The sequence below is a fragment of the Mustela nigripes genome, chromosome X (genome assembly GCF_022355385.1).
Source record: "Mustela nigripes isolate SB6536 chromosome X, MUSNIG.SB6536, whole genome shotgun sequence".
NCBI classification, from domain to species: domain Eukaryota; kingdom Metazoa; phylum Chordata; class Mammalia; order Carnivora; family Mustelidae; genus Mustela; species Mustela nigripes.
In genome coordinates this window covers 81,409,344-81,421,496 of record NC_081575.1, presented here as the reverse complement: position 1 = coordinate 81,421,496, position 12,153 = coordinate 81,409,344, and the positions used below count along the sequence as shown (strand labels likewise).

Genomic DNA, 12,153 nt, shown 5'->3' with positions numbered 1-12,153 from the left:
AAATACCTCTAAGGGTGGAGTGACCATTTTTAAACATTTTGATGAATCCTCTAACACTGTTGTCTCTCACGGGGAAGTTAATACCCCGTTTACTGCTATCCTAAATACTATTCCTGGTTTGGGGTTTCACAGCTGACGAAAAATACTCAAATAATCTAAGAGAAGGCAGGAAAGAGGGAAGAGAAAAGATAAACAAGGGGAAAAAACCCAAATAAAACAAAAACCAGAGGGGACAAACAGAACAACCTCTCTTCCCAATAAGCTGATATCCCTGAACACAATCCTGTCACACTTATTACACTAAATGTTAATGATATAAACAATGAAAAATAGAGATGCACAGAGTAGATAAAAAGCAAGGCCCTACTAAATGCTACACACAAGAAACATATACTTTAAATATAAAGATATGAAGAGTTTGAAGTAAATGAATGGATAAAGTTATATTATACACACCAAAAAACATAATAAGGATGGAGTGGATATTATAAACCAGATAAAGCATTCTTTAAGCCAGTAAAAGGAAAATGTCACACTGATGAAGGGTCAGTTCCTTAGAAAGATATAACAACTATAAATACGTACATAACCTAATAATAGAACCTCAATACATGAAGCAGAAGTTGACAGAATCATAGCAGGAAATTTGAACACCCTCTTACGTGGGGATATCAACAGAGACCCTATAGACATTAAAATGGCAATAAGAAAACAAAATGAATAACTTCCTGCCAACAAATTTGACAGTGAAGCCAGGGTGGGTGGAGGGAGAAGCCTGTGATGCAGGCCTAAATACAAGCCATGGCTGACCCCTTGGGAAACTCTTTATTTCTTTTTTAAATTTATTTGTTTGACACAGAGAGACATAGTGAGAGAGGGAACACAAGCAGGGGGAGTGGGAGAGGGAGCAACAAGGAGTCCGATGCAGGGCTGGATCGCAAGACCCTGGGATCATGACCTGAGCCTAAGGCAGACACTTAATGACTAAGCCACCCAGATCCCCCCCACCTCCCGCCTTGGGAAACTCTTGAATGTCCTATCAGAATTATACCAGGTTAGGGCTAGATGGTCATGCCTTTATATTCCCCTATTGACCAGTCATTAAATATAGGCCACCAAGGAAGGAGTGTGACCTTTATGGAGGCAGCTCTTTGCACCTGAGACAATCCCTGAAGGGGCTGACAGTTGTCTGATGATAGCAGCCCTAGCACATGAAGGACTAGGTGCTTCTTGAAGGGGGATCTGGGTGGTGCATCACATGTCCCTTTATGAAAGCTTCTTTTTTTTTTTTTTTTTTTTTTTTTTAAAGATTTTTATTTATTTATTTGACAGACAGGGATCACAAGTAGGCAGAGAGGCAGGCAGAGAGAGAGAGGGGGGAAGCAGGCTCCCCGCTGAGCCGAGAGCCCGATGTGGGGCTCGATCCCAGGACCCTGAGATCATGACCTGAGCCGAAGGCAGCGGCCTAACCCACTGAGCCACCCAGGCGCCCCTGAAAGCTTCTTTTCAAAACCAGATCAACACTGTACATAACATGACAGAATGGATTCAGGTGAAGAGAATTAAAGGCATAAAGATTTATTAGAATAATGGATGAATAAATAACAGCATTAATATCTACCACCCACTGTGGGTCAGGCACTGTGGAAAGAACCAAAAAATACTGAAAGAAGATATAGTCTCCGTCCCTGCTCTCAGTGGAAGGAGGCACAGCAGACAGCGTGAAATGAAATCTCACATAAAATATGTGTTATTATAATGCCACAGGAGTGAAGAAGGGTGAACCATCTACTGTGCCTTTGGCAGGGGTGGGAGGTATGTGTGTGAATGGGCTGGATTTCCAGAAAGGTTTTAGGTAACATTTTAGCTTCTATAAGACCAAGAAAGTTTTGCACAGGATGTGGTATTTGAGGCGTACTTTAAACATAGTCCTGATATTTTAATGTGGACTTAGAGTACAATTTGGTTTAGAAAAATATAATATACACAAAGAGTTCTTCTTCTAAAACAACAGCTAATGGAAGATTGTGTTACTATAAACAATATATTTTTCCTGGAAATGTTTTTCCTGCCAATGATGTGCTGCATTTTAAAAACAACCATTATATCTTCAGGACATTTTTCCCCTCGGAAAATATAATGGAAATCTATAACAAGCAAGATTTATTTAGGACATTTGAATTTACAGACACTATTTTGGAAATGTGCTTATGATGTTAAAAAATAATTTCCTACCACCCTTTGGCTATGTATATATAGGAGCTCTCAATAGGAAATGGTACTTTGTTCAGTTACCTCAGATTCCAATTTTGGAACACAGGTCCCAAAGAATTCAAGACCTCACACCCTGAACATAGACCCCCCCCCCAACCTCACACTCATAGGACCATAAAGATTTCAGAGACTTCACACCCCGAAGATCAATAACCAAATACAACATACAACTCTTGGAGCACTGACCCTCTCAAGTTCAGAGACCTCACACCCTGTGCTTAGATGCCAAAAAACAGAACCAAACCAAAAAACGTGGAAGCAAACTTGGGAAACAAGCCCTCAGAAAGGTCAAACTCCTCCATCCTTGAAAAGAGACCCCAAACACTTCAGACTCCAGCTTTGGAATACATGCCATGAGAATATGCTATGTCATAACAATCCAGACACACCTCTGAATATTGGTGATTCAATATCTGGTACTCAGACCTTCAATGAAGGCATAGACCTCATACCCAGTACAAATCTTAAAAATACCTGATACTTCAACCTTGACAGAAACCTTCAACAAGCTCAATAAACTTACTCCTTTTTTAAAAAAAAATCCATATAAGTTATATAAGCATTAGAATAAGGCCCTATGGGGCACCTGGGTGGCTCAATGGGTTAAGGCCTCTGCCTTCGGCTCAGGTCATGATCCCAGGGTCCTGGGATCGAGCCCCACATCGGGTTCTCGGCTCTGCAGAGAGCCTGCTTCCTTCTCTCTCTCCCTGCCTGCCTCTCTTGCCTACTTGTAATCTCTGTCTGTCAAATAAATAAATAAAATCTTTAAAAAAAAAAAGAATAAGGCCCTATAAGATTTGTGAATATTAGGCCCAGAAAACAGACATAAAAGTCCTCACGTCTTGGAACAGAGGCCTTAAAGATTTCACAGAACTAAAACTCTAAACACCGATGTGCAAATACATCAAATTCATTATCATAGACCCTCAAAGACTTCAAACCCTTACTCTCAAAATATAGATGCACAAATACCTCAAAATCAATCCTAAAAAAAAAAAATCTTCAAAGAGTCAGATGCTTCAGGCCCCACCTGGACATGCACCACCAAACACTTAAGACCTTGACCTGCCAACACAGACCTTCAAAGGTCAGAACCCTCACATGCTGAATATAGACTCCAAAAGCTCAGATTCAAAATTCATATAGAAGACTCAGCAATTTCAGAGTCCTCATACTCCAACCACAAATCCCTGAACTCACAAACGCAGATACCCTGCAACATCAGATGGAAACCTGGAAACTCAGTTCATCAAAATGTTTCAGAACCCAGACCTCACAGCCCTGTAGAACACAATCAAAACTTTTGCACCAACATCCTTACAGCGTGGAGCGACCTCACTCTCAGATCACAGACCCAAAATACTTCAGATCAAACTCTGGAGCACAGACAATAAGTTTGGATACTTCTTATGCCTTGATCACAGACTCCCAGAGACCCTGATTCAAACCTTGGCACAGACGCTCAAAAACTTCAGAGTCCTTATTCCATGAACATAGACCTTCAAATACCTCAGATTTAAACCTCTGAACATAGGTTCTTTTTTTCTTTAGATTTTTATTTATTTATTTGACAGAGAGAGACACAGCAGGAGAGGGAACACAAGCAGGGGGAGCTGCAGAGAGAGAGGGAGAAGAAGGCTTCCCGAGCAGGTAGCACAATGCAGGGTTTGATCCCAGGACCCTGGGATCATGACCCAAGCTGAAGGCAGATGCTTAACAACTGAGCCACCCAGATGCCCCTGAACATAGATTCTTAAAGAGTTCAGAGACTTCACTTCCTGAACAGGGATTCTAAACAACTCAGACAAAAAACTTGGAACCTAGAACTTGAAACATTTCAAGAACCTTATTCTTTGAACACCGGGCAAATTACCTCTGAAACTTGGGATCCAAGCTTAAGGTTTCAAATACTTTTTTTTTTTTAAGATTTTATTTATTTATTTGACAGAGAGAGAGAGAGAGTACAAGCAGGCAGAGAGGCAGGCAGAGGCAGAGAAAGAAGCAGGCTTCCCACTGAGCAAGGAGCCCGATGGGGCTCGATCCCAGGACCCTGAGATCATGACCTGAGCTGAAGGCAGTGGCTTAACCCACTGAGCCACCCAGGTGCCCCAAGGTTTCAAAGACTTTACAGCTTGATCACAAACCCCCAATTACCTCAGGTTTAAACCTTATACTGCAGACCCTGGACAATTTCAGAAGGCCTCATACCCTGAACACAAACCAGCAGTTACTTCAGATGCAAACCTTTGGACTGACCCTGAAAATTTTCAGAGAACATGAGGACACACCTCTAAATATCTGACTCAAATCATGCAATATATGCCCTTAGAGATATTAGAAACTTCATACCCTAAATGCAGACTTCTAAACACCTGAGGCAAAAAACTTTGAACAAAAACCTTCAAAGAACTCATGGACCTCACTTCCTGAACACAGACCCCCAAATACCTCAGACAGAAATGTTGGACTTAGACATTCTAAAAGTTTAAAGACCATACAACCTGAAGGAAAACAAGTCTCTTAATTCCTAAGACTAAACCCTCAGAACAGAAGCTGGAAATCTCAGAGGCTTCAAACTCTGAATACAGACCTATAAATAACTCAGGCTGAATCTTTGGGACACAGATCCTTGGAAAGTAGAGAGACCTCATGCTATGAATGCAAATCTCCAGACACATGAAACTTAAGCTTTTGGAAACGGACCCCCATTGGTTTTAGAGACCTCTCACCCTGACCAGAGACTTCCCAAACACCTCAGACTCAAACATTAAAAGATAACAAAAGGAATGAGAGGCCTCACACTCTGATCACAGACCCACAATGACCTTAGGCTCAAACCTTACAACACAAATTTTCAAAGACTTCAGAAACCTCACACTATGACCACAGACCATCAAATACTTTACAGTCAAAACCTTGAGCTATAGACCTTAAAGAATTTAGAGAAGTCGTATTCTGAATACAGACTTCCAAACCCCTCAGAATCAAACTTTACCACAGAGACTCTTAAAATTTCAGAGACTTCATACCCTGACTACGTGCCCCCCTCCAAACAACTCCAGCCAAATCCTTGGGACACAGCGCCTCTAAAATTTCAGACTTCACACTCTGAAAACAGACCCCAAATACCTCATATTCAAAACTTGAGAAAGAGATCCTCTAAAAGTTCAACACATGCTGAACACAGACCTCTGAATACACACATACCTCCCACCTCCAGCTAACTTTGAGGCACAGTCCGAAAAACAGTTAAAGGACCTCGCTCCTAGTACACAGACTTCTAGTTACTTCACATTTAAATGTTGAAACAGACCCTGAAGGAATTCAGTAAATGAGAGCAGAATCCTATGTCAGGCTCAAACTTTCAAACATATACCCTCAAGAGGTAAGAACTTTCAAACACATAACTTACAACTTAAATTCAGGCATTTAAATAACTCACCTCAAAATTTTTGAAAGCATACCCTCAGAGAATTTAAGGATTTCACTCCTTGAACTAAGACTTCAAATACCGGGGCGCCTGGGTGGCTCAGTGGGTTAAAGCCTTTGCCTTCGGCTCAGGTCATGATCACAGGGTCCTGGGATCCAGCCCTGCATCAGGCTCTCTGCTCAGCAGGGAGCCTGCTTCCTTCTTTCCCTCTGCCTGCCTCTCTGCCTACTTGTGATCTCTGTCAAATAAATAAATAAAATCTTTAAGAAAAAAAAAAGACTTCAAATACCTTAGACCCAAACTTGGGACACAAGCTCTTTAAAATTTCAGACTTCATGCCTTGAATACAGACCCTCAAGGTACTCACAGAACTTACACCCTGAACACTCACTCTGTATTAATCAGATTGAACCTTGGGACACACCTCAAAGACTTCAGAGATCTTGCACTGCAAACACAGACACACAAATCTCTCTGACTCAGACTTTGAGCCACAGACTCTCAAAGAGTTCAGAAACCTGAAACTCTGGGGGCACCTGAGTGTCTCAGTTGGCTAAGTGTCTACTTTCAGCTCAGGTCATGATCCCAGGGTCTTGGGATCCAGCCCAGTGCTGGGCTCCCTGCTCTGTGAAGAGCCTGCTTCTCCCTTTCCCTTTGCCTGCCACTCCCCCTGCTTGTGGGTTTTTTTTTTCTCTCTCTGTTGAATAAACAAAATCTTAAAAAAAAAAATCCTAGACTCTGACTGTAGTCCCACAATTACGTCAGACTCAAACCTTGGGGCAGACCTTTAAAGACTCAGAGAATTCAGCCTTGAGCACAGACCCCCTAAATATCACAGATTTAAATTGTGGAGCCTGGCCCCTCAAAGATTTCAGAGACATTACTCTTGAAAAAAGACTTCCAAATACTTCAGATAAAAAACTGGGAAACAAACTCTCAAAAATTCCAAGGCCCCACTTCTTGCTTACAGACTCAGATGCAAATTTGGAACAGAGATCCTCTAAAATTTTAGAGAACTCACACCTTGATCAAAAAGCCCAAGTACCTCAGATTTAACTTACAACACAAATCTTCAGAATTTTAGAGATGTCATACATTGAACTCTGACCCACATAATTCAGATCAAACCTTGGGATACAGTGGGATACAGACTTCAAAGAGTTCAGAGATCTTATATCCTGAACATGAACTCCAAACACCTTACATAAAAATCTTGGGGCATAGCCACTCAAAGTGTTCAAGGACCATACTCAAAGATTTGAGAGACCTCATACCCCACACAGATAAAGTATTCAGAAGGCTCCCACTCTCCACACCAATACCACATAACTCAGATTCAAACCTAGGGACCCAGAAATGGGTAAATATAATAGATGTTTCTTTTCCTCCTTGGTTCTTTTAAAAAAATAAAGTATTTATTTTTGAGAGAGAGAGCGAGAGCACAAGTGGAGGGAGGAGCAGAGGGAGAAGCAGACTCCTGGCTGAGCAGGGAACCCAATGCAGGACTCGATCCTAAGACGCTGAGATCATCACCTGAGTCGAAAGTGGAGGCTTAACCAACTGAGCCTTCCAAGTGCCCTCTCCTCGGTTCTTTAAAGTATGTTTGAGACTTAAAAGTAAAATTTATAACCTTGTTTGGCTTTTTTTTTTCACAATGGGTTTGCCACCAAAACATAGTTGTCATGAAAACCCTTACTAAATCTAAACCAAAATGGGAAAGGAAAAGACTTGTATCAGCTTCATTGTTATTGGACACATAGATTCGGGCAAGTCGACCACAAATGGCCATCTGATCTACAGATGTGGTGGGATCAACAAAAGAACTATCAAAAAATTGGAGAAGGAGGCTGCTGAGATGGGAAAGGGCTCCTTCAAGTCAGCCTGGGTCTTCGATAAACTGAGAGTTGAACATGAACATGATATCACCGTTGAGATCTACTGGTGGAAATTCGAAACCAGCAAGTATTATGTGACTATCATTGATGCCTCCGGACACAGAGACTTTATAAAAAACAAGATCACAGGCATATCTCAGGATGACTGTGCTGTCCTGATAGTTGCTGCTGGTGTTGGTGAATTTGAAGCAGGCATCTCCAAGAGTGAGCAGACTCGTGAGCATGCCCTTCTGGCTTACACACTGGGTGTGAAACAACTCATTATTGGTATTAACAAAAGGTATTCCACTGAGCCACCTTAGAGCTAGAAGAGATATGAGGAAATCATTAAGCAAGTCACCACCTACATTAAGAAAGTTGGCTACAACCCCAACACAGTAGCGTTTGTGCCAATTTCTGGTTGGAATGGTGACAACATGCTGAAGCCCAGTGCTAACATGCCTTGGTTTAAGGGATTGAAAGTCACCTGTAAAGATGGGAATGCAAGTAGAACCACATTGCTTGAGGCTCTGGATTATATTCTACCACCAACTTGTCCAACTGACAAGCCCTTTGTGTCTGCTTCTTGAGGATGTCTACAAAATTAGTGGTATTGGTGCTGTCCCTGTGGGTGGAGTGGAGACTGGTGTTCTTAAACCTGGCATGATGGTCACCTTTGCTCCAGTCAATGTTACAACTAAATTAAAGTTTGTTGAGATGCACCACGAAGCTTTGAGTGGGACAATGTGGACATCAATGTCATGAATGTATCTGTCAACAATGTTTATTGTGGCAATGTGGTTGGTGACAGCAAAAATGACCCACCAATGGAAGCAGCTGGCTTTATGGCTCGGGTGATTATCCTGAATCATCCTGGCTGAATCATTGCTGGATATGCACCTGTGCTGGACTGTCACACAACTCACATTGCTTGCAAGTTTGCTGAGCTGAAGGAGAGGGTAGATCATCATTCTGGAAAAAAGCTGGAAGATGGTCCCAAGTTCTTCAAATCTAGTGATCTCGTCATCATTGATATGTTCTTGGCAAGCCTATGTGTGTTGAGAGCTTCTCTGACTATCCTCCTCTGGATCATTTTGCTGTTCATGACATGAGACTGATGGTTGCCATAGGTGTCATCAAAGCAGTGGACAAGGGGTGCCTGGGTGGCTCAGTGGGTTAAAGCCTCTGCCTTCAGCTCAGGTCATGATCCCAGGGTCCTGGGATCGAGCCCCGCATCGGGCTCTCTGCTCAGCAGGGAGCCTGCTTCCCTTCCTCTCTCTCTGCCTGCTTCTCTGCCTACTTGTGATCTCTGTCCATCGAATAAATAAATAAATAAAACCTTTAAAAAAAAAAAGCAGTGGACAAGAAGGCAGTTGGAGATGGCAAGGTCACCAACTCTGCCCAGAAAGCTCAAAAGCCTAAATGAATATTATCCCCAATACCTGCCACCCCAGTCTTCATCAGTGGTGGAAGAACTTTTTGTGTTAATTGGCCACTTAAGTTTAATAGTAAGACTGGTTAATGATAACAATGCATTGTGAAATATTCAGAATGAAAGGAGAATGTTTTGTAGACCATCTGGGTTTTTTGTTTTTTTTTTTTGTGTGTGTCTGTGTGTATGGCATTTAAGTCATTAGTTTTTAAACTCAGTACTTTTTAATGGAGACAGCTTGACCAAAAACCTGTCACAGAATTTTGAGACCCATTAAAACAAAAGTTTAATGAGAAGAAAATTATAACATTGTCTGTAGTTTTCAACATATATAAATGTAACCAATCAGACAACTATAGCCTAAGGAGGAAATGATAAAATGGCCTATAAGGTGGCAACGTTTCTTCATTTGAACTGAAATGAGAAAATATTGATTCTAAGTGAAATATGAACAGTTAAATATGTACTTTGTAATTCCTACTATAAAACTGTATACAAAGATATAGTCAAACTTACAACAGATATATTGAAATGGAATACTGAAAAGTTTTAAATAACCCAAAACAAGGCAGTAAAGGTAAAACAGGAAGGAAAAACAGAAGGGAAAAACAGAAAACAATAACATGGTAGTTCTAAATCCAAACATCAATAATCCATGAAATTTAAATGGCCTAACTACATCAATTAAAGGACAAAGACTATCAAAATGAAAAACCGTGACCTAACTATTTATAAATGTAATGATACAGGTTGTATGAAAACAAAAGGATGGCTGGTTTCTGTGTAGAGATATAAAGAGTTGGAAAGAGCATCACTTCCATCCTCACAAGAAAAAAGCTGTACAAACTGCAGCTTAAATACTTTTCTTGAAACCATCATAGAAATGAGTTTTCTGGGGGAAACAACTAACTTAAAATCTAAAAAGACAGGCACCTATAGGAAGATATAGCACGTAGACATTTGATTATCTGGGACAGATGCCTTCAAATGTCATATAAACCAGTAAGAAAATTCTTATCAAATTGCTAAAGGCTGAGTATATACTGGTGTGAGAGTGTGAAGGGTCCTAGGGGTTTCAGACCTGGAAGTTTCACACCTGCTTGCACCCTTTTCCTCTAGAACACCACCAGGCGCTGGCAGGGATGTTGAGGAGAATCCTGAAAAGACTGAGGAAATGGGACAGGAGGCACTACCGAAAGTATACAAACCAATCCTGTCAATCTCCCACACAAAACACAAACTTTAATCTGTACGCTGAAAGAAAACTATCAAAATATGTTGCATAAGATCACTGGTAAAATCCCACTTCAGTTGGGAGAAAAATATGGAAACGGCCACTGAAACTCTTGCCTACCCATTCTCGTTATCTTTCCTAGGTAGCAAAAGCCTTCATCTGTGTGCAGAAGGACATCAAAGCTGGAACCTAAGTGCAGAGGTGGAAACCTACTGCATCTGGGAGAAGGGAAGGCTAGGAGTGGGAGTGGGGAGTGAGGAGTAATCTCTATCCCGGGAGTAATAAGTGCTAGGCTCAGCACTCCATCTGCCAGAGTGGCAGAAACTCTTGTGAAGGCCACATAACCCTGAGACCCAAGTCCACAGTGCCGGTCCAATACTGAGACTTAGTAAGAATATCAGGAAACCTACTCCCTCACTTCCCACCCATCAACAAGCCTCAGAGAAAAAATAAGCATGAAATACAGCTAAGAAAGCTCTAACAGACAAACTTTTCTAGGGAACAACACAATGGGAAGACCCAAATCCAAGTGTGGAGATCAAAACAAGGCATGAGTGGAAGGACTTGAAGGCTCTTGGTGCACTGAGGGTAACAATAAACTTAGTACAACTCCTTACTAAGTTAATACTATCCTAGCAGAAATAACCCTACTAAAATTCTAGGAGGAGTAACTGTATGCTCTTCTCCTAACATACACAATATTTACTTTAGTATCTAACTGTCCTATACAACATGTCAGATTTTCAACATAAAATTCTTTTGCATACAAAAAGTAGGAAACACACAGTCTGGAGGCAAAGCCAAACTTGGATATGACACAGATGATGAAAGTATCAGAGAATTTAAAGTACTTGTGGTTAATATGTTAAAGCTTCTGATGGAAATGGGAATAAGAGAGAAAGTCTTCTCTGGTGTCTCAATTAAGCCTTATTCTTAGGCAAGCACTGTGGGCATGTGTCTTGGGGGAGTGCCTTCACAATATTCCTGTCCCTTCCTCTGTGGGTAGAGTTTGTTTCCCTTGTTCACTTCTCCCAGCAGCATGAGTATACCCACCTCCCACTTTGATGCCCCAGCTCCTGAAGATGAAAGTTTTTGTTACTTAGGGAAGATAGGAAAGTAGGTCTGGCCAAGTTTCCTTGATGACCTCCATTGCCTTCCCCTAGTTGTAGTGCAATTTTACCAGTGCCTACAGATTAAGCGTTTTCATTCTGTAAGGGAGATCAGGGAAATGGGTCTGGGAGGATTTGGGTCATGGCTGTTCTCTTCTTGCTAGCACCACAGGAAATCTTTCTGGATTCTCTGTTTGAGTGTAGTGGTATTCCTGGAGGAAAAGCCTGCAAGAGTGGGAACCCGACATGGCTGAGTCCCTTGAGAGCTTCGAGTTCCCAGGCTAGGTCCCCAGGAATTCATCACAATTTTTTGTTTAATGTTCATAATGGCTTCTGACCATGGTAAGCAAATGTTCCAGTCCTGTGTCTTCCTGCAGGCACCTGGCTCCCTCCAGATTTTGGGAAGACATTTACTCTATGACCTCAGTTCTTTAATGAGTCCATGAAAACTCATTAATTTGTAATTCGTCCAATTTTTCCTTGATGGGATAGGCAACATCTTTCCAGCTCTCCATCTCTGAACTGAACTTCCAGGTCATATGTTACGTGTATATTTAACTTTATGGGAACCTGCCAAACCATTTTCTAAGAGTGGCTATACAAGTTTGTATTTGTGCCAATAACATATGAGAGATCCAGTTGTTCCACATCCTTGTCAGTACTTAGTATTGTCAGTACTTTATCTTTTTTTAAAATTTTTTATTTTTTATAAACATTTATTTTTATCCCCAGGGGTACAGGTCTGTGAATCGCCAGGTTTACACACTTCACAGCACTCACCAAAGCACATACCCTCCCCA

The 12,153-nt window shown here is 41.4% G+C and overlaps 1 protein-coding gene across 8 annotated transcripts in view; it reads left to right on the top strand.

Moving 5' to 3' along the window:
* PAGE4 (PAGE family member 4) overlaps nt 1–12,153 on the top strand; it is a 151,821-nt gene that overhangs the window by 116,319 nt on the left and 23,349 nt on the right. The window lies entirely within an intron of this gene.